The following is a 23,392-nucleotide window of genomic DNA, read 5'->3' on the forward strand; positions in this document are numbered from 1 at the left end:
ATTGCTAAACTATGATGTGATTTAAGCGTTGCTTGCAGTACTTATACTAACTATTTTATATGCTCAATAAATGCAGATTTTCTGATGCTTCTAACTGCAGATTCTTCACCATTTTGCAATCACCCAGGCTCCTGACTTTTTCCAGCAATTTTATAGTACACCAGTAGGTGGAGCCATGGGACTTCGTGGTGGTTTCTCACCACCTCTGGAAGTGACAGCAGTGAGTTGTATATAGCCACCACTCCTGCACCCTCAGTTTCTTTCTTTTTGCAAGCTCTGGTGAGGATCCAGAGCTATGCTGTCAAAAATTGTGTCTATCTTATTGACCCAAAAATAGTACTCCAAGACAGTGTGCTAGGACGTGTGCCTACCAGTGCACAAGTGTGGTCATCGGACATTCTGCATTGATTCATGCGTCTGGATTTTCTGGGGACGTGTAGGCATCTCTTATGGACAAGCCATTTGATGGTTCCATGCTTTTTGGATAATTGGTGCACTTCAAATACAGCTATGCTATGGCCTGCTCCCGCTATATCGAAAATTCAGGGACTTATCCCAGGGTCTCACCCTCCGCCACAGCCGATAAAACTACCTGTACAGAACTTCTGTGATGACAAATGATGTGGTGGTAACAGAGGCTGTGGCTGCCAGTAAGGACAGCAGTCCTCCTCTTCGTTGCCTGCCCCAACTGCAGCTAAGCCACTTTCATTTCCCCTCCTATGATCATGGGCAGCTATTAAGGGGCAGGATACCGGTTTATCTGTCCAGCTAGTGTGCAATTACTTCTGACCAGTGAGTGCATGCTGAATAATGAATATAGTTATGCCCTTACTTTTATGTCCCCTACCACTGTTTTTTTCATACTTTGGCAGATCATGCCTCCTTCTTTGGCCAGGAAGTTCAGTCGCTGTTGGCCAGCAGGGCTTTAGAGAGTTCCTGAGGTGGAGAGGGGGGTTTCTTCAATTCTTTTGGGTACCCAAAAAATACAGAGGGTTCAGGCTATTTGTCATTAGGTTCTTGAACACCTACCTTCAGAAGCACAAGCTCAAGATATTGACTTTGGCCTATGTCCTTTCTGCCCTTGATTCAGGGGACGATTGGTGTCTTGGGACTTGCACTGTACTTATTTTTGTGTGCCTCTCCTGCAATCCCACAGACCCTTCCTTCATTTCATAGTGGGGTCGGAACACTTTCAGTTTACCAACATGCCCTTCAACCTCACCTTTGTTCCCCCAAATGTTTATGAAGGTAGTGGTCGTGGCCCATCTTTGCATGTCGGTAATACATGTTTTCTTGTACTGGCTGAAAATGAGCTTGCTGCATTTGGTTTCAGACCACCGCAAAACAACTGTCTCCCTACTGTCCCTCCTAGGGTTATCAGTCAAAGCGCTAAAATCCCTTCAGCGACCAACACAAAGGATTAACTTCATGGGTGCCATCCTTGGCACAGTGACTTAGAAGACCATCTCCGCAGTGAGGCCAGGGCATTCATGCTATGGTTTTAATGTTTCAGGCTTACTCTTTTGATCCGGTGTGGATAGTTTTAAGACTTCTTGGCCTTCTGGCCTCATGCATCCTGCTGCCTTATATTGGAACCTTCAATTGGCACAGCACTGGGATTGCTTATTGGACTACTGAATTTCGAAGGAGGCAGCCTTGAACCTTTTGGGGTAACCATTGGAAACCAGCCTAGCTTGTGGCTGACTGTTCTCCCTTTCCAATGCTGCGCTCACAGTAGTGTTGGATACATCCTCTTTGTCTTAGGGGAGTCACCTGGAAGAAGTAGAATGAGGGGCCAGTGGTCCCCAGCAGAGTAGAACCTCCACATCAATCTTCTGCAGCTTCACACCATTCTGTTGGCTCTAAAAGCCTTCTCCCAACCATCAAAGGGAAGGAAATTCAAGTCTCAAAGGCTAACACAACCTCCATGTGGTACTGTACAAAGCAGGGCAGTGTGGGGATCATGGGCACAGGGCCAGAAGTGCTGAGACTTGTGCTGGCGTGACCTCCAAGGGATCACTCTGTCAGTCATTTTGCAGGTTCCCTGAGTGCCAGAGTGGGCAAGCTTAGTACACATCAACAGGTGGACCACGAATGGTATCTGCACTGAAGGTCATTCAAGTTGTCATCCCCAGTGGGGCCTGCCTTGGGTAGATTTTTCCGTCACCACCAATGAGTAGTGTTGCAACTACTGTGCGATGTAGTTTCTGCTTAGAGCGCTCAATGGGATATTCATTTTGCCTACTGTTGGATTGTGGTCAGTAACTCTAAAGTGCCTTTCCGCCACTGTCACTACCACGTTCTGAAAAAGATCAGGAAGGACTGAACTCACATCATCCTGGAAACCCTGGATTGAGTCAGAAAAGTGTGGCACTCTGACCTACTGAGCCCGAGAATTTGCCCTCCAGGGCATCTACCTCTTTGGCAGGAACTCCTGTCTCAGCCACAGGGCACGGTTCTCCACCCAAAACTCAACAGCCTACAGCTACATGCATGGAGATTGATTGGACCCAATTGAGTGGCCCTCCAGCAGAAGTTTTGGATGTTATTGTGGCAGCTCAGTGCCCACCCTCCAAATCTAGTTATTCTGGTCATCGGGCGATATTTGTGGCCTGGTATGAGGAGGCTCTGGTTGATTCTCTACAGTCCAAACTGTCTGATTATTTGGTTGGTTTTGTCATTGGCCGAGCAACTCTTTGCTGTCAGCACATTTCAAGATTATTTGCTTGACTTTTTGGTCTTTGTTTGCCTGACCAATCTTCATTGTTTAAGTCTTGAGTTCTGATGTGGTTTGTGAAAGGGATCACACATGTTTCCTCCTGCATCCTTTGTCATGCTACAGTGGATTCTTAATTTGCTCTTCAAGTTCTTGATGTGCGTACCATTTGAGCCTGTGTACAGCTGTTCCTTGAGGCTTATTAACCATTAAGACCGGTTAGTTATTTCTACGTGCCATGTTAGCAGGCTGCAGGCACTGTCAGTACAGCCATCATATACCATCTTCCTGGACAAATTGATGCTTCAATTCTGGGTATCTTCTCTATCACCAGTTGTATCACTCTTCCATGTGGGACAGTCCTTCAAACTTCCTTATTTTTTCTCCCTGTCACATCTCTCTTAGGAGCAGATGCTGCATCGGTTGGATCCAAGGAGAGCCGTTAGTTTTTACATAGATATGATTAAAGAGTACCAGGAGGACAACTATATTTTTGTTGGATTCGCCAGTACTAAGAAAGTATGGGCATTACAGAAACTAAATTGTTGAAATGGATCGTCTGGTAAGTAAAAATGTGGTATGCAGTGGCCAAGAAGTAGCCTTCTGAATGCCTTGACGCTCATTACACATGAGCTAATGTTGTCACTACACTGTTGTCAATAAGTGTTCCAGGGTTGGACATCTTCCAGACTGCTAAATGGGTATCTGTCCTCCCCTTCATCAGGCATTGCTGTCTAGACGCTCAAAGCTTGCTGGGCATCCTGCTATAAGTCCACTCCTCAGACTTTCCACCTTTTGTACAGGACTGTTTTGGTATCTTTTCAAAAGGTGAGGAAACCGCTTGAATTTTACTTACCTTCAGTAATGCTCTTTCAGATGAACACTGTCTAACTGTTTATTCCTCAACGCCCGCCTCCCTCCCCCTCCTGTTCTGTATCATGGACTTTTAACATTCTAAAAAGGATGCAGGGTGCATGCTGCAGTTGGGAAAAGGTGGTACATGTCTGAGGGCCAGAAGAGTATTAAAAGAAAAACTATGACCGTGCACAGGAGTGGCCTCTATATATGGCTTCCACTTTTCAAATGTACGCCTCTGTGACTTTACCAGCATTTTACAGCAGTTTGTTAGCAGTAACGCAATTTTTTAATTCATTGCAACTATTAGTATCTTTATTTTTTCTCTTTTCAATAACATTCTGCGTTATTTTATGTATGATTTTAATTAACTGAGTCATGAGCTAAATAAACTTGTAAAAAAAGCAGGAAAAAATTGGCCCATCACTTCCGGCGGTGGTGTGATGCTGCTGTGGAGTATGATGGCACCGCCTTCTGGTGTGCGGTAGCAGTTGCTAAATGTGTGGCATCTGAGGAATTCAAAATGGGGGAAATCTGCAATTGGATAGAATATTCACCAGAAAGATCATTCCTGAACAGTAAGTAACTTGTCCATTACCAAGCCTTTTCTGGAAACCACACTTAGACCAGCTGGTGAAAAACTAAGGCTCAGTTACACCCAAGAACAACCTGTGTGAGCAAAATCATAATTGCAAGGGAAAACCCCCATTCTGCATGATTGGATCTTCAATTGATGGTCCTAACCATATAATATTCATGCCAGCGTGTGCGCATCCTATAACACTTCAAATCCATATAATAGAAGGTGCACTTAACTGAGGTTAGACATGGCATTTTCAAATGCATCTCAGATCTGCAGCAGAGGCCTTAAATTTTAGGTAGCATTGGCGAATGGACGAAAAAGAGTAGCCTGATGGCAAAGTTAATCAGAAAGCAATCATTGTACCTTTTAGGAGACAGCAGCTTTGCAATTTTCTTTTTTCTCACTCCTCTAGAGAGGATCTCCGCACACTTCTCGGGTTTTGTACACTTATTCTGAGGTGTTTACTAGGAATTAGACATTTTCTTTCTTCATTTGATGTTTTAACATGTTTGAAGCCTTTTCAACTATTTTTTTTCATCATGTGAAGGAGAATTACATGAGATGGGGGAAAAGCAATATAGGACGGCCATGGAGGAGGTGCTTCTTGCATTGCAACAGTGTCCTCTCCTCCATATCTTTCTTGTAGAGGGATATCTAAGGAGAGAAAAAGGAGGCATCCTCATTCAAACCATTCCAGTCGACGTCAAACATTCTAATTTTGAAACATTGCACCATACCAACTGGCTCGTCATTGAGGTTAGCCCTCACCACAGGATTGATGTTGACACCGAAGCAGAAGGATCTGTCAAAGATGACACACAGTTGTCAAGACATTCAACGTTGAAAGTTTTATTAACATAAGTTATCAAAGAATTGGAAGTCACACCATTGGACTTCGAGAAGATAGACGTCACGCCGCTTGACATCGACAGCTATCTCACAGTCTCCAACTGAAGATCTGGCTTTTTCTCCTCCAGAAAACCCAGAGATTTGTAATCCTCAAGGACACAAATAGAAGAGGTTTGTTTCTCCTTCTGGGTATCTCTTCTCTGCTCTACAGAGAACATGTCGCAGGAGGACAGCAAGGTTTTTCAAGAGATTCTACAGGAAGGTATGTCTCAAATGCTGTAGTCTGTTCAACTGCTGATTCTTTTGACATCAGTCACAATTCGTGCCATGCTTCAGCCATGAGGCGTTATTCATGCCTTCAGTTCACTTGTCCACTGTGGGATGTTCAACAGAGCATTAATAATCTTCCCTTCTGAGTGGATACTTTATTTGGTTCTTATACATATGAGATGAATCGTATGTAAACAGAAATGGAGATTTCGAAGGCTGTGGGTCTTGACAAGAAGAAAGATTTTAAGAGGCACTGCAAGTCCTTTGAGAGGCTTTTCTGTCCTTGATAGGTTCAAACCCCTCCGTGGCCCATCAGAATCAACATTGCAGAGTCAACCGTACCATGAGCACAAGTCCTCTAAAAGTAGAGGTGGCCTGCAATTATCGCCAACCTTAGGAAACCATCCAGACTCCTCACTTCCCCCTTTTCCCTTAGTCACTTGGTGGGGAAAGCATCATAAAAAGTGGTGGAAAAATACAGGAGAATGGTAGGTGCTGAATATCGTACAAACTTGTTATTTTCTGAGCTTCTAGACATTTTCTCTGAACATCCACCAAGAAGATTCTCCCAGTTTCATCTGTAGTAACTCCCAACAAGTAGTGAACTCCTTATTGACAAAACAAGTGGTGGAGGAGGCCCTTCATCTCCAAAAAGTAAAGAGAGTTTATTCCTGATAGGTCTGTAGTTGGCTTCAACCACAAGATCTGTTGTTTTTCCAATTGCAGGTCAGTGCTGTAGTAAGATCTCAAGTTAAGGAAACGTGGTATATGCTGTTTTTTTTACTGTTGGCGCTTTCTCAATTTCTCTCCACATGCCTCTCTGGGGTGCAGAAAACCTATCTGGAACTGGTATCAATGCACTGGTTGGCAGCTGTTATACTCTAGTGTTGTCATGTATCAGAAATGAAGAACCTGAACCACAGCTGGGCACCATACAGAAACTTGCCCAAGACAGACAGTTAACAAAATAGATACAAGGAGACGGACCAATCGGTGTGCACTTCACTTTTTCTCTGCTGCCTTATCAGGCTGGTTCTGCACAATACTCCGGCACATGTCACCTTTTTGTACCTCTGATCACAGATTCTCAACGATTTAAACAAATGGAGGTGCACCAAACATAATGAAAAGAGCCCAAAATATTTTCGTTCTTTTTGTCTTTTATTTCAGATTCAATACTGGTGCACAAAGACAGCCAACGCGTTTTGTTCCTCAAAACACAAAAGTTCTTGGAACTTCATCAGGGTTGTAAGTAACACAGAAAAACATATATAAGACACTATAAAATGACGGACAAAACCAAAATCAGTATACAAAACATCGTTAAAAGAAGGGCCTTATACAAAAATTCACAAACACAAGGGAAGCAACACTGTACAGTACAGGCCTGATATATAAACTCGACAGATCACCACATAACATATATGCATGCACATACATTAATACTTATTTGAACATTTTATTTTTTAAACTCATACAAAAGTCTTCTCTTTAGAAAAGTTAAAATAGTCTGCGACAGATTGAAAGAAAAAGACAACCACTGACTAGAGGAAAGATGATCAATGAGACTTGTAGAAAAGTCTAAACACCGGCCTTAATGACTGGGGGGGAAATAATTAATCGCAAATAATTGATGAAGGCCTCTATGCCCACCACATATACATAGTGACCCAACCATGATAATTTCTCACCTCATTAATGATAGAGAAATCTGTGTATCTCATTTGGTATTTCAAAAACGTTCAAACTCGTCTCCGGATACTGTTTGATAACAGTCCTGAGCAGAGAAAGCATTACTAATGAAAGCCTAATAGGAACTCGCAAAAATTGTTTAATAGACCATTCAAAATGCCAGTAATTGTCACCTAACTGGTCATTCTTTTGTTCATAATGATAGAGGTTAGAAAATGGTAATAATAGACGTTCACAAATAGAATTAACCCGGACTTCGGCAATATCAATACCCAACAACCTAAAGCAACATGGAAAGGATAGCAATATGTTTGCCAATATTGTAACGGCACAAAAAAAGGTCTCACTAATTATACTGTACTCCATTAAGATTAATTTGAACGAATAAAAACCCATCTCACCTTTAGTACACAGCCAGAATGGGATACAATTAATCCATGTGTGGAACTTGTTCCGAAGATCAGGGTTATTTTAGAATATCAAAGAATGCGACCACCTACATAAGTAAATACATGGTAAATATATGAGGAAGAGATTGCACATAAAAAAGTGCCGTCTAATAACATCACACTTAATACAATATCATGCAGAAGTTAAAGACTAGTCGTCTTAGTTTTGAGAAATGTGATTGAATATATATATACATTTGCCCGTTAGTAATTAGTTCTATCAACCATCCGCTCGGGTCCATATTTTTCAATGATCCTTATTTTGGAAAAACTAACCAATACGCTAATGTGGTAATACTCATCATCATTATAGCGATCACATTTCCAAAGAATAGAGGCCCAAGAAGTAAGCCCAGAAAGAAGGGCTGCATAAAATGAACGGCCGCACACAAACTAAGTAGGGGGATTCCAAGTTCCCATTGCAAGACACATTAAAAATCTTTTTGGTAGAATTAAATCTCCCATTCTTCAGTAATACTAAGCGGAAGCATCAAGCTGACTCGGACCCATGGATTGGGTTAGTCCTGTATAACGTCTGATACGGGAACCGTCAATTACACAAATTAATGTTTCATTTTAAAACTACATAAACCTCCTTGTAAAATTTTAAGAACATAGCTAACATTCATATTCAAAGGGAGAACGATGAAGGGCATTCACTAAATGTCGCTTTTTTACTAAACGTACCCCCCATATTCTTACAGTGATAAGTAGTCGCATCTCCTCAATCCGACACCGAAAGAAGTCACAAACGCACAAGTATTTTAGCGCCATTTTTAAACTCCCCTTAATCACTCCTAACGAGATACACCTGACCTACCGTGGCATCGTCCTCTATTACTAACGTCATCACGAAGCGGACGGTCTTGGTGTCTCTATCAAGACAGACAGTTGTGGAGTTTCTTTGTTGCTGCACAACATGCTGTTCAGCATGAAGGGCAGTAAGTAAGTTGCCATGTCTAATGGGCAGAGTTATGGCTAAACCCACTACTGCTGGGTGGAAAAGTATTCCGGGGCCTGTCTGACGCCTTGTAAGATATACTTGAGGAAGGAATCTGCAGGAAGATTAGATATCTACCAGAAATATGAGATGTCCTTTTTATAAGCAATTAACTGCAAGTTGGATATTTGCCTGTATCATTTTCTGATACACGAAAGCAAACTGCTCACTCGCAGGAAAGATGATGGTTCTATCCCCTAGAAAATAGGCCAACTGCTTTTGCAATGTGTTTTAAATTTGCCCTTTCTGCACGGTCACTCCTCATTTTTGCTGAACCCATTTTTGTTGGTGTGCTCTTTACCCTGCCAGCCAGTGGTAGAGTGCTTGTGCTCTCCCTTTGAACATGGTAACGTCATGTACATGGTTGGCACATTTAACTTGCTTTTAGGCCCTTGTATATCATCTCAACTGTACAATGGGCCTGTAAATTAAATGCTACTAGTGGGCTGCAGCACTTATTGAGCCATCCACTAAAAAAACTTCTTTAAACATGTTTCAGGCCTGCCATTGCATCCTGTAGGGAAGTTTTAAACATGTTGATCTGGCAGAGTAGCCACCTTTAAACCTTTTTAATTGTTCACACGCAGATCGGACAGTGGACCACTAAGCAATAGGCACCAAATCAAAATATTAAACCAAAAAATATTTCTTAACCCAGACTGGAATTTCTTCCGTGTGCAAAAATCACAAAGGTACCTTCTGTCCAAAAGGACCACCCCGATACACAGGATCAGTAAATCAAATAGACTAATATTGTGATTGCACCACTATCATTCAATATAGTAAAATAGTCCACATTGAGTTCATTGAATAATTCAATATCCGTCTTTATTGGTAATTGACGTTCTTCTTTCTCTTGTTATACAACAGTATAGACAGCCAACGCGTTTCGTTCTCCACTGAGAACTTCTTCAGGTCTTTAAAGTTAAAACACATATAAAAAGTCCAAAAATATGTAAACCAAAACATAAATATATACAACATTTAAAAACACAATAACATGTTAAGACGAAACACACATAACATGGTGTCATATAGAAAAATAGACGTGCAACATTTTTGGTTGTATCAAAAAATCCATGGTGTTAAACTGATATCCATATGCTTATTGTTCCTAAGAGGTTGACATATGTATGACCACTTACTAAAGACAAATATATGAATCCACACAATGTAAACATCCTAAAGACATTTTTAGTATTACATTTGTTCAGATAAAGCCCAACATCAAATACCAGCAAGTGTACAGAGACATAAAAATGTACAAGACAAAAGTGTGCGAGATTTTAAGAATATTTAGATCAGAACATAAGCGCTCATATCCGCCAAGTTTTTAATAACTGTGATTCAGGCGGTTAATGATTTTCTGTGGGGGCATTTGTCCCTATGCAAACACACAAAGATGCCAATATGCCATTGTTATTAATAAGATAAACATACCATTTTAGATTTCCACAAATGAACAGATAAAGTATTTGCGACCATCATGTCCTAGTATGGATAGATCTCTCCGCCCAATAATTATGAATCAACTGTGAAGAGACACAAAACCAAAAGATGTATGTGCTCAATGCAATTACCAAAAAATATCACTAGAAAATATGTATACAAGTTATGTTAGAATTCCATAAAATGTGACCATCCGCCTACCTCATAGGTTGAATCGAACGCTGTAACTGTGTTTCAATATTGAATTATTATCTTAAAATGGTGATATGATAGTCACCGGGCTTTCATTGTTTCATAATTTGAACAGAGACCTCACGGCATTACCTAGTTGGATTCAACCATCATGACGCAATATATTAGTATCTGTTGCTTAAAAGTCAATGGCCATTAGCACCTACTCAAAAAGTCAAACTGTTATAATGTAGTATCAGTATCTTAACAAAATTTGCAATTATACATTAGAACAATAACATTTGGCTATTTTCAAAGGTTATATAAGGGAAAATACTACCACTCCAAGTGATAGAAAGTTATTTCTTTTTCTTTCTTAAATCACAAGAAGTGAATATGATACGGATATAAGCAATACGATCCACTATACCGAACTCATCCGATCAACTTAAGTCCTTGATAGAAGTAAACACACCAACACGGGAAACGCCCGATTTCAAAGACATCATAATGACAGAACGTGACTACTTGAAATTATACGAGTTCTAGGCATCAATCTTAAATGTGATATTTGTTGTGCATAGTAAAGAACAACTGCACCGAGACCAAAGCGATTTGAAAAACATCAGTCGTTAAGCATTTTATACTTAGAGTTGAATGCATACTAGGCATCGACCCTCCCTATGATTTTTATGATGCATGATAAACGACATTCTATCGTAATCGATGCCACGTACCACAAAATGCGCATCAAATATACAGGACTGTATTCAATAAAACCGTAGATCAAACAATGACTATCAGGAAACAGTTGAATATAATGCTCGTCTTTACCTTGTGTGAGGGTAACATAGTAGCCATCGATTTCATACCACGCGAAATCCCGCTATGGATTCAAAATTGCCGACGCTGAGTTAGTCGTCATTAAACACCGCATCGAATGTGCGTCTTACGTCAATGATGCGTCCCGACATTCGCTATATTTAAACCCCATCACGAGTATCGAACATGTCGGCCATATTGGAGTGTGCATTGTGTTAGGAAAGCGTGAGTATATAATAACCGACCACATTTAATTGATACTTCTTATGGGAACATATCCAATATAAACCACATGAAACAGTAATTGTCCATAATTACGAATGAAAAGCAACAAATTGTTGGTGCTAAAATAAAAAAATAGATGAATGTCCAGCTGTTAGGGTTCCAGTCCATGGTTTGGCTTAGTCCCGTAGAGGTTCCTCCTCATTTCACAAACATGTTTGAACTAACCAAAAAAGAGCTAGTGCTCTTTAGGGAAAGTAAGAGATGCAGCTTCAATAATAATGTAAAGGAAGATCCCTAGCTGAAGAACTGCCGGAGCACCAATGAAATCTCCAATAAAGGCATTTGTAAAATGTTTCTACTGGATGTGGACAGGAGCCAGTTGCAAGCTTTTGGATGTGGCTTCATGGCACTTAGCATGAGTCTCACTTGTACGGAATAAGAACCTCCTATGTATCAGGCATTTCACCAAAAATCTAAACCCTTCATGGTCTGCTTCAGAATCTGGAATAACTGAGAAACAGAAATGCTGGCACCGAGGTAGGAGTACATAGTAAGCAAAAGGCTGAAGAGTTTCTTCCTAGTAGATAAATCCCATAGTTGTCAGACCAAGACTAATTTATGCCTTTTTCATCACAACTACTGCATTGAGCATGTCATTTTCAGCTCCCGTTCCATTCTGGATCCGGAGATTTTTCAGCAGTACCTCTGCGCTTCGGGGGACAGTGTAGCAACGCACCACCCTGACGTCGTCCACAGATATGACAACAGTGGAGCCATATAAGACCCTCCCGGCGCGCTGACTTCAGTTTTCTTTCCGCACCGGTGACACGGATCTAGGAGAAGCTGTTCCTCTGGCCTGTTTTAGTTTTTAGGCCTTACTGATTTCTTTTCGCATCCGGGAACAGTGTGCCGATGCCTTTGGGCTTCAAATCATGTAAGACATGTCCGCAGCAGATGTTGGCGACTGATCTGCATGCGATCTGTATGTGGTGTTTGGCTGAGCACCACGACTCAGAGGAGTGCAAAGCCTGTTGGAAGCTGAAGCCGAAGTCCCTGCGGGAATGTAGGATGAAATTGTTGTCCGCCCGGATATCCTGTTCAGAGTCCAAGTGTCGTCGGTCTCCGTGTTGAGCTGGGACTTCTGTCCGTGGCAGGTCTCAGAGTCATTCCCGAGGACGTTGCTCACCTTCCTCAGGTAAGCACAAGAAGAAGTCATGGCGGCCGGTGGCCTCACGTGGTCGTGACATCGGTGCCCGCTGCTCCCGGTCTTTACCGGACACGGCCTTGAAAAAGTTGACCCCGCCTACCCCCAATTTCCTGGCATTGGGGTGACTAGGACCCAGAAGAAAGCCCATTACCAGGCTTTGCAGGCCTTCTTTGGGTCGACCCCTCTCCTTGGCGCACCACAGAGGTGGTAGGGAATCAGATTAGGAGCTAGCCGACAGGTTCGCCCTCGGCGCCAATCGAGTACTCTGACTCCTGTCTCGAAGTCACTGCAATGTCAGGAGTCGGCCCGGTGGGGCTTCCCATTCAGACGTCGGGCCGCCGTCTGCCTACAGCGTCCGGGCACAGCCCTGAGGGGCTCCCTATGATGACGTCTGATGCGGCCGCAGCAGGTGATATGTACCCGAGTCGACGTCTTCCCACTCCGTTGTCTCCCATCGTGGTGAATGTCTGGTCGATGCTGGCCCGACACTGGTCATCGGAGTCTCCTTCAGTGTTCGTCAACGTCGATGCGGATCCGTCTCGACGCCAGATACTGCATTTCGTCCTCCTTTGCTAATGGTGGATGAGGCCCCTGGGGATTCCTCCCCCCCCCCCCAGTGTTGTTTACGCGTTCCTCAGAACATGTTGATGTGGTGCATCTGTAGGCCCTTGGGCTTCCTCTGGCTACAGAGCCTTTGGCTTTTGGTGGACGTATTAGCCTGCAACCGTCCCCTAATTATGACCTGCTGTCGCTACCTAGAATGGCCACGGAGGCTTGTGTAGGGTTTGCCCGAGTTCGTAAAGCTGCTGACATTTTACAGTTCCAGCCTCCCTCTGTCTCCCTACCTTTCGATCCCTTGTTGGATCTTCTCCACGAGGGAAATGCGGATGTTGAGCCCTTGCTGCCGTTTGGCGCAGCGTTGTACGACATTCTTCTTGGGACCTCGGCAAGGCACTACTAGGGGGACCCTATGGAACGTGCTATCACACATGGTCATCGCCCGGCTCCAGATGACCCTGTCTGTCTGTCCTTACACCCTAGGACTCAAGGGCTTGTTGTCCTGGCAGACTCAGCTTTGCTGCCGTCGTCCGCTACTCCCACCTACTAGGAAGTCTGGCTGGTTGGAGACATGTGGTAGACAACTGTTTGCGTCCACAAGTTTGTGACTTCGGTCCTTGAACACGTCTTTCGTATTTGCACGGGCTACTTTCGCCCTCTGGGACTCGTTGAGCGCCTCCTTCCCTCTATTCCAGAAGGCCCTTGCGCTGACTTGACTTGGGTACTCCAAGATGGTCATGAGGTGGTGACATTTTCGATTCGATAAGCCATGGACACCACTCACCCAGTGGGTCGGCTATTGCCAGGTCAGTTGCTCTGTGTCGCCATGCTTGGCTGCGTGATGGCAGTTTTCTTGAAAATGTTCAAGAGCGTCTGAGATTTGCCTTTGATGGGGCCCATCTTTTTGACAGTCATGCGGACTCAGCAGTCCAGCGTCTCAAGTCTAGCTTCCTGTAATTGACATTGTTTTAAGGCAATTGTTGCGGTCTTGTTTGTATTGGTTGCAGTATTGTCACTGCATTTCTCTGGTTTGCCGTCTCTGGGTTCACGCTATTTCCCAGACTGGCGGTGCAGCTAAACAGATGTTTCTGCCATTCTTTTCGTCTCCTCTGCCTAGGAGCTAGTCTCAAGAGGTGTTCCTTTGCTTTTATAGGGATGTGACATACCCTATGGGGGGTGTTGGTTATTGTATAACTATTCTACCTTACCACAGGAAGTGTTGGGTGGTGTGTGTATAATGTTCCAGAAACGGTTCTTCCTGGATAATGTAGGTCCTTCCTGAGAATCCTGTGAGGTCCTCTTAGGATTGTTATCTTCTTTCCCTCAGGGGAATTTTCCAATAGTTCCTCCTGTGGGCTTCTCGCCCTATGGTTTTCGCTTATTCACGCTCTCCCTACTGTTGTGGGACTTCTCCTCTGGTACGACCCACACGGGTAACGTAATTCTCTTTGGAGCTTACATGGTGGCGTGGCTCTCTTTTGGTTCTTACATGCTTGTCTTTTACGGCTGGTCCATAGTTCTCTCCTGCCTCTGAGGGTGCAGATTTCTCCAGAGTACTGTTGGGTTTATGCCACAACATGCTCATCCCGGTGGGTTTACCTCTTCATTTTTTTCCTTTGGCTGTCTCAAGCATTTCACTGTGTTTCCGCCCTCTGTTGCCTATGTTAGCTGTCTCAGCCGTCAGCCAGTGGCTCTTGTGAGCATGTTTTTCTGTTCTGCTTCTGGAACAGTTTCTATCCTCTTTCAGTTCTGGCACAGTATGTGGGTACACACTAGGTACATTCACTGCTGGTCCATCTTGCACCACAGTGTTGGCTACGTTCTCATCTTAGTGGTATTGTCTGCTCTTCAGTCTCTGGTGTTGGGAAGCCCTTATGTCCTTGGTCTTCCCTCTGCTCTTTGCCGCGCAGGGGCTCAAGTCCCTCTACTCCTAGTCTCTGCTGATGTTATCCTTGGAAGTCTCTCTGTTTCGAGATGCTCATGGTGAATTACAGTATATGGATATATATATACATGTTTCTGAATATATATGTATGTCATTTACTGTGTTTTGACATATGTTATGTCCGGCTATGGTTCACATACATCGGTGCCATAGGTACCCATTGGGCCGGCTGCTGTGTTTCTCTTGTGCATGCCCTTCGAATTTCCCTTGTCTTTCAAAAAAAAAAAAAAAAAACACAATGTATGTGTGTAAATATATATATATTCACTGAAAAAACCATAGGTTTCACACATGTTATAGTTAGTGGAAATTTTACTGATAAAAAACCAATGAAATTCCCCCGTTATAGTTAGTGCAGGCAACTATAACTCACGCGACCGCAATCCTCTGCTGATGCTAATACTGTATTTAGACACTTATTTGCCCATGTCTTCTTCCATACATTTTTAGCTATACATATATTACAAATATTTTTTTTTCATAAAGACACATATGTCATCAGCAGAAGATTGCGGTCGCGTGAGTTATAGTTGCCTGCACTAACTATAACGGGGGAATTTCATTGGTTTTTTATCAGTAAAATTTCCACTAACTATAACATGTGTGAAACCTATGGTTTTTTCAGTGAATTTGCAAGGTTTTTTAAATGCTAATTCCTAACTATAACGTGTGTGAAACCTATGGTTTTTTCAGTGAATTTGTACGGTTTTTTAAATGCTAAGTTACTTTACGCCATTCGTGGCGTGCGCGCCCACTTAACGCAGTTCGTTCCGTGCGCGCACGGTGCGCTTCGCGCACCGTGCGCGCACAGTGAGCACGCGGTGCGCTTCGCGCACCGCGCGCCCACTTTACGCAGTTAGTGCCGTGCACGCACGGTGGGCACGCGGTGCGATGACAAAGCAAGAAAGCACGTCAACAAATCTGTTTCTGCTTTCCTCCGTGACTATGGTATGGGTGCCATTTACCACAACAACTTGCGTTATGACATGCAAGACATTTATAGAGGAGATGGTGTGCACTTCAATGATGAAGGGAACAGAGTCTTCCTCTTGAACCTTAGACTCTGCATCGGTACTTACTTGTAGGTACCACTAAAAAATCATTTCATAAACACAACGGCTCTTTTTAGAGCCCCCTAATATCTAAACACTTAAATCTGATTTTCATTTTTTTTTTTTTTTTTTTTCTACCGTACGCTTACCGTAAGCTTACCGTACGCGTACCCCGTGATTTTTTTTAAAATCAATAAATGTTTTTTTTGTACTTTTCTGTCCTTCTTTGACCCCCTTACAAATGTTAGGGGGTCTGTAACTCTCCTCATTGCCCCCTTTCCTTGTTTTCACTCTTTTTTTTCAGAGTGAAATACACAAAATGGCGGCCGCCGCTTCCTGGTTTCGGCCGATTCGAATGTTTACTAAGATCTAAGAGCCAATCAGAATCGCGCTCGCGCACGCCACCGTACGCTTACCGTAAGCGTACGGTAAGCGTACCGTAAGCGGGCTCAGATATATATATTGATTTAAAGGCTATTTTCTCAGAATCTACTGAACAGATTTACACCAAACCTACAAAAGGCACTTCCTTGACCTAGGGACTACCTCTGTGCCAAATTTTGAGTAATTCTGTTCAGCCGTTCGGGCTGTAGCTGTGTCTAAAGGTCCTATGGAAAAATGCATGGGAAAAACGCGTTTTGGGACCCCCCTTTTATCTCAGCCCCCGCTTGACGGATCCCCCCGAGACTTTCAGGGTAGGAGCGGAGCGTAGCGCCCCACCTATTTTGAGAAATTCGCGAGGATTCGTCGACCGGCGCCAAAGTTATTCAAAATAGAATGTTGAGGTTTTCCTATGGAAACGTGGTCCTAACTATAACTACCTACTGGCGACCGCCAGTAGGTAATATATATATATATATATATATATATATATATATTTGGATGTGTATCTGTAAATATACATATATGGGCATATCTATGTAGGTATGCATGTATGTATGTTTATGTATACATATCATATATGCATACTAACTGCGAGAGAGTACATATAGAGGGTTTTTCCCTGTTGCAGTATCTTGGGTTTCTTGCCCCAGATATTCTCTCTCTCTTTCTCTCTCTCCCCCTCTCTCTCTCCCTCTCGCTCTCCCCTCTCTCTCTCTCCCTCTCTCTCTCCCCCTCTCTCTCTCTTGAGAGCGAACCCTCTGTGTCCAGCTTCTGCCGGTATCCTTTAACCAATGTACACTTGTGTATGGATGGTCAGTATGACTACCTGGTGATCATGGGAGGTCAGGAGGGGGTGAGGCAGGGATGTATATTGGGTCCGGTCTTGTTCACACTATACATTAACAATCTGGGGGCTGTGCTATCCACTGAAAGCAAGTATACCCCCGGAGTAGGCTCTAAACCTATTCCTGCCCTTTTAAATGCAGATGATGCAGTTTTATTAGCTAGGACACCGGTAGGACTGAAACATCTTGTAAACACTTTTATTTGATTTTATGGTTGCACTTGACCTTTCCATCAATTTTTCAAAATTCCATTCAATGTCTTCTGGTAATATAAAGCACGACAAGCAAACGCTTACATGTAAAGGTGGGGAACTGTCTTGTGTTGCAACTTTTTCATATTTGGGTATTTTATTCGACGAAAAGGGGTCATGGGTGGCCCAGCGTACACTGGGGAGCAAACCATTACAACCACTATTGAAGGTCTACAATGAGAAATGTGTCCCTATGGCTACGTATGGTAGCGAGGTTTGGAGCTATAAGGAAGTCCAGGATTTGCAAAGGGCTGAAAATAAATACTTACGGAAACTTTTAGCTGTACCTCCTACAACCCCCGCCTTTATGGTGCATGAACAACTACGGCTGGGTTATATCTCAGATTGTATAGCAGTGGCCCCCATAACATGTGGCCCAGAATATGGTCTAGGGTCACACCATGCTTAAATCAAATTATTGTAGAAGATTCTACGAGTTTAGATAGAATTCCTTGGATACCGGAGGTCTTTACCCCACATGAGGCCGCATTGCTACTGGAGGGGATTTTAACGAGCTGCTTGAAGAAGGGATATAACTGGAAAATAAAGACAGACAGATGTTTCAAATTTTGACAAATTGAAAAAACCTATATCCAAGAAGCTATATGCTGAGCATATACGTGAAGAGGCGTACATTAGCCTTTCCTCGTTGTAATCCTAGAAGTATCAGGATTGGAAAGTTGAATGATCCTGCCATTTCTGAGTGATGCCCTAGTGAGAGATTGATTAATCCTCCTATATGGGTTTGCAAGGATTTTCTCCTGCAGTTTAACTTGGATGTGTCTAATATTATCACGTCGGATCCAAAACTCCAGGTGGGAAAAGTTATTTTTTGTCCTGAGGAAGGTGGTGTTTTAAACAGTGATACCGACCGAAACGCGTCGACGCAAGAGAGTGAAGGCATACTGTAGATTGTGGAGACATTTGTTATGTAGAACAAATGATCTGGATCTAATGTATGTACCTTCATTGTTGACAACTATCTTTCTTGCAGGGTTTCCCTACTATTAAATTTGTGTACAGAATGTCAGAATGTTTTTTAACCTATTTTAATATTGTTTGATAATTCACTGTATCTGACCAATTGTCTGGTTATTTTTTAATAAAAATATTTTTATAATCGTGAGCACTTGGTCTTTGATGGTAGGGGTGTTTTTTCTGGTGATATATTTGTTGTGTTGAGAGTTTTTGCCTGGTTGTATTCTGTTGCCCAAAGGGGATTCACTTTTTGACTATGAGTTTAGATAGGGCCGCAGATATCCCCTGGTTATGTTACATCTCAACAACTAGTGGAACTAGGGTGCCCTGAGCTTTTTAGGCACCCTAGAGAGTTGCATTGTACCTTGGAGAAGTGAAAGATATTAAAAGTCAATTTTTATCTAGGAGGAGGATGGAAAGGGAAAATACCGAACTTAGTAAACCCTTGGATTAGATAATATATGATATTAAGCCCTAGGGTTTTAGATCAACCTTTTTGTTTTTTTCTCAAAAATTTGCATCACTGTTTCCTTTTAATTAGATTCAGGTTTAATTATATTCACTGGTGTCTTTCGGTCCCTAAGGGTTTCTCTAAGTCAGGGACCCTAAAGCCTTGTTCTTGTGATGATTTTTCAGACTTTTATGTTTTTCGTGGCTTTTATAGTGATCTTCGGTCGAAATATATTTGACCTCTTTTAAAAAATTGCCACTTTGCACAAGTAAGACCTGCCTTGATATATCTGCAAATGTTGTCATCATCCTTGATATGCTATGGGGCCGCAAGTTTCTTAGCAGGGACCATACGCAGAAAGAAAAACTAGCTATTGAACTGGGACTGGTACTATAATCTTTTAGGAAGCACTGCTTTAAATCTCACATGAGTACTGTATCTAACGCACCTTATAGAGGCTTAGGCTGTTATTTTTTTAAATGTTCCATTTTGCACAAGTTTAACCTGTTGTGATATATTTGTGAATGCCGCCCTCATCTGTTACAGGTTATGGAGTGGTGAGTTACTCAGCATGTTCCCTATGCTGAAGGATAATTTTGATTGAGTACCGAACCTGGACTAGTAATGAAATCTTTTAGGAAGTATTGTTTTTAATTTTGTGTTGATATTGTGTAATATGTATTTTATCTAGAACTTGTCGGTATTATAGTTATGTCCTAACAAACCAAATATATATATATGGGTCAAGAAATTGTCAAACAAAAAATTGTACATGAAATAGTTGCATTACCCTTTTTTACTATGTATCCGTATAGTTTTATTGGTCTACTCTCTGTGTAAATGTAGTTTTATGGCCATAATGTTGCCGAAAAAAGTTTTTTTGATGATGACTACCTGGTGATAAGTTCTGTGTCTTTCGGCTGCCGCATGTGTGCTCTCGCTGCTCCATTTCGTGGGATTTTCCATGTGTGCGGTGTGGCTCCCACGGTCCACACAGTCTGCATATGTGCATCACTTTTGTCCACATCCATGTATCTCCATGTAGTCATGGTTTTGTATATCTCTACATGGGTGATATCTGTCTCTAGACTTGTCACTCTTGACATCCACTGTTGTGCATGCCCATTTTGTACGCTCTGACTCTGTCATGCTGTTTTGTCCTTCCTCTGGGACTTTTACTTTTTGCAGATCCATGGGATCCTGCGCACAGTTCTGCTTCTAATACTTCTTGCAGAAGCTTATGGATTTTTTTCCACTATGCACTGCCCATTCTGGTTTCTGTGATCTCTCTTCGTCCCTTCCTGGACAGTGAGAGTCTCGTGCTGTTCCCCGACAGACTGTGGTGCCATTGCCTTTCCTTGTTCATGCTCCTTTTCAGAGCTTTAGGGTCTAGTTTTGGCCACGCTTGCACTTGCTGTCTTCACCTGTTTTAGTCAATCTTTATTGACGGATTAGTTCTCTTTGTAACTTAGTGGGGTGCAGTTGCAGACCCTCCTCCAATTAAGCGTAGCTTTGGTATCTATTTTGAGTTAAGGAATCTGTGGCTAGATGTCTCTATCAGATGAACAAGTTATTTACCTTCGGTAACAATGTATCTGGTAGAGACACAGACTAGCCGCAGATTCCTCAATGCCCCCCATCCCCCCTGCTCTGCGTTGACCTTTTCAGGTTGGCGTATTACCCACTGCTCTTTCTACCAGTGGTTTCTGTCTTCATGCATGTTCGTCTACTTCACATCCTTCCCAGGTCAGGGTGTTTTATTCTGTTTTACCGGTTGCTTCTCCACCCATTCTCGCTTTGGGTGGTGGGCTCTCTTATCCATCCACGCTCTTGCACCCTGGTTCTTTTCCAGTCTAGAGATTGGTCATGCCCTTCTTCCCTCCATCCCCCGGATACTTTCTCTATTAGATTAGGTTCTATTTGACTATGCTACAAGTCGATTGGTCATATATATAGAATGCATGATTGCACATTCTTTGTTGCAGAAATATTGTCGATTGCCATAACAGTCATGTTGTTAAAGCCTTGTTGTCCATTACCATAACATTCATGTGGTTGCAGACTGCTTGTTGTTTACCATAGCATTAATTTCCATTGCTGTTTTGCCTCATAGAAGGGTATGGTTATTCGCTTGTGCGAGACTGTTTCTAGGGCCAAGTACTATGCTCTCTCTCCTCAGTCCCTTACTGTATGAAGTGTTTTTCTCGGACATACATTGTGATGTTTCTCATCACGTTATTCTTATTGTCAAGGTTGCTTCAACTATTTTTTATCTTTTTTGGCACACTGTTCCCACACTCAGTTTTAGTAGTGGCTCCGCGTTGTGGTGTGGAAAAGTTTCACAGTAGAAAACTGACATCAGTGCGCCGGAAGGGATTTATATAGCTCCATTGACGTCATATCCATGGACGACGTCAGGGTGGAGCCATTCGACGCCATCTCCCGGCGCGCAGAGGTACAGCTGAAAAATCTCCGGATCCATACTGGTGCCTGGAGGATATTCTAAGTTAAGGAATCTGCAGCTAGACTGTGTCTCTACCAGATACATCGTTACCGAAGGTAAGTAATTTGTTCATTTGTGCATCACCCCTCTGTGTCATATAATTTGCTTATAATTTCTGAGAAACAGAAATGCTGGCACCGAGGTAGGAGTACATAGTAAGCAAAAGGCTGAAGAGTTTCTTCCTAGTAGATAAATCCCATAGTTGTCAGACCAAGACTAATTTATGCCTTTTTCATCACAACTACTGCATTGAGCATGTCATTTTCAGCTCCCGTTCCATTCTGGATCCGGAGATTTTTCAGCAGTACCTCTGCGCTTCGGGGGACAGTGTAGCAACGCACCACCCTGACGTCGTCCACAGATATGACAACAGTGGAGCCATATAAGACCCTCCCGGCGCGCTGACTTCAGTTTTCTTTCCGCACCGGTGACACGGATCTAGGAGAAGCTGTTCCTCTGGCCTGTTTTAGTTTTTAGGCCTTACTGATTTCTTTTCGCATCCGGGAACAGTGTGCCGATGCCTTTGGGCTTCAAATCATGTAAGACATGTCCGCAGCAGATGTTGGCGACTGATCTGCATGCGATCTGTATGTGGTGTTTGGCTGAGCACCACGACTCAGAGGAGTGCAAAGCCTGTTGGAAGCTGAAGCCGAAGTCCCTGCGGGAATGTAGGATGAAATTGTTGTCCGCCCGGATATCCTGTTCAGAGTCCAAGTGTCGTCGGTCTCCGTGTTGAGCTGGGACTTCTGTCCGTGGCAGGTCTCAGAGTCATTCCCGAGGACGTTGCTCACCTTCCTCAGGTAAGCACAAGAAGAAGTCATGGCGGCCGGTGGCCTCACGTGGTCGTGACATCGGTGCCCGCTGCTCCCGGTCTTTACCGGACACGGCCTTGAAAAAGTTGACCCCGCCTACCCCCAATTTCCTGGCATTGGGGTGACTAGGACCCAGAAGAAAGCCCATTACCAGGCTTTGCAGGCCTTCTTTGGGTCGACCCCTCTCCTTGGCGCACCACAGAGGTGGTAGGGAATCAGATTAGGAGCTAGCCGACAGGTTCGCCCTCGGCGCCAATCGAGTACTCTGACTCCTGTCTCGAAGTCACTGCAATGTCAGGAGTCGGCCCGGTGGGGCTTCCCATTCAGACGTCGGGCCGCCGTCTGCCTACAGCGTCCGGGCACAGCCCTGAGGGGCTCCCTATGATGACGTCTGATGCGGCCGCAGCAGGTGATATGTACCCGAGTCGACGTCTTCCCACTCCGTTGTCTCCCATCGTGGTGAATGTCTGGTCGATGCTGGCCCGACACTGGTCATCGGAGTCTCCTTCAGTGTTCGTCAACGTCGATGCGGATCCGTCTCGACGCCAGATACTGCATTTCGTCCTCCTTTGCTAATGGTGGATGAGGCCCCTGGGGATTCCTCCCCCCCCCCCCAGTGTTGTTTACGCGTTCCTCAGAACATGTTGATGTGGTGCATCTGTAGGCCCTTGGGCTTCCTCTGGCTACAGAGCCTTTGGCTTTTGGTGGACGTATTAGCCTGCAACCGTCCCCTAATTATGACCTGCTGTCGCTACCTAGAATGGCCACGGAGGCTTGTGTAGGGTTTGCCCGAGTTCGTAAAGCTGCTGACATTTTACAGTTCCAGCCTCCCTCTGTCTCCCTACCTTTCGATCCCTTGTTGGATCTTCTCCACGAGGGAAATGCGGATGTTGAGCCCTTGCTGCCGTTTGGCGCAGCGTTGTACGACATTCTTCTTGGGACCTCGGCAAGGCACTACTAGGGGGACCCTATGGAACGTGCTATCACACATGGTCATCGCCCGGCTCCAGATGACCCTGTCTGTCTGTCCTTACACCCTAGGACTCAAGGGCTTGTTGTCCTGGCAGACTCAGCTTTGCTGCCGTCGTCCGCTACTCCCACCTACTAGGAAGTCTGGCTGGTTGGAGACATGTGGTAGACAACTGTTTGCGTCCACAAGTTTGTGACTTCGGTCCTTGAACACGTCTTTCGTATTTGCACGGGCTACTTTCGCCCTCTGGGACTCGTTGAGCGCCTCCTTCCCTCTATTCCAGAAGGCCCTTGCGCTGACTTGACTTGGGTACTCCAAGATGGTCATGAGGTGGTGACATTTTCGATTCGATAAG

Source organism: Triturus cristatus, chromosome 2_1, assembly GCF_964204655.1.
Source record: "Triturus cristatus chromosome 2_1, aTriCri1.1, whole genome shotgun sequence".
Lineage (NCBI taxonomy): Eukaryota > Metazoa > Chordata > Amphibia > Caudata > Salamandridae > Triturus > Triturus cristatus.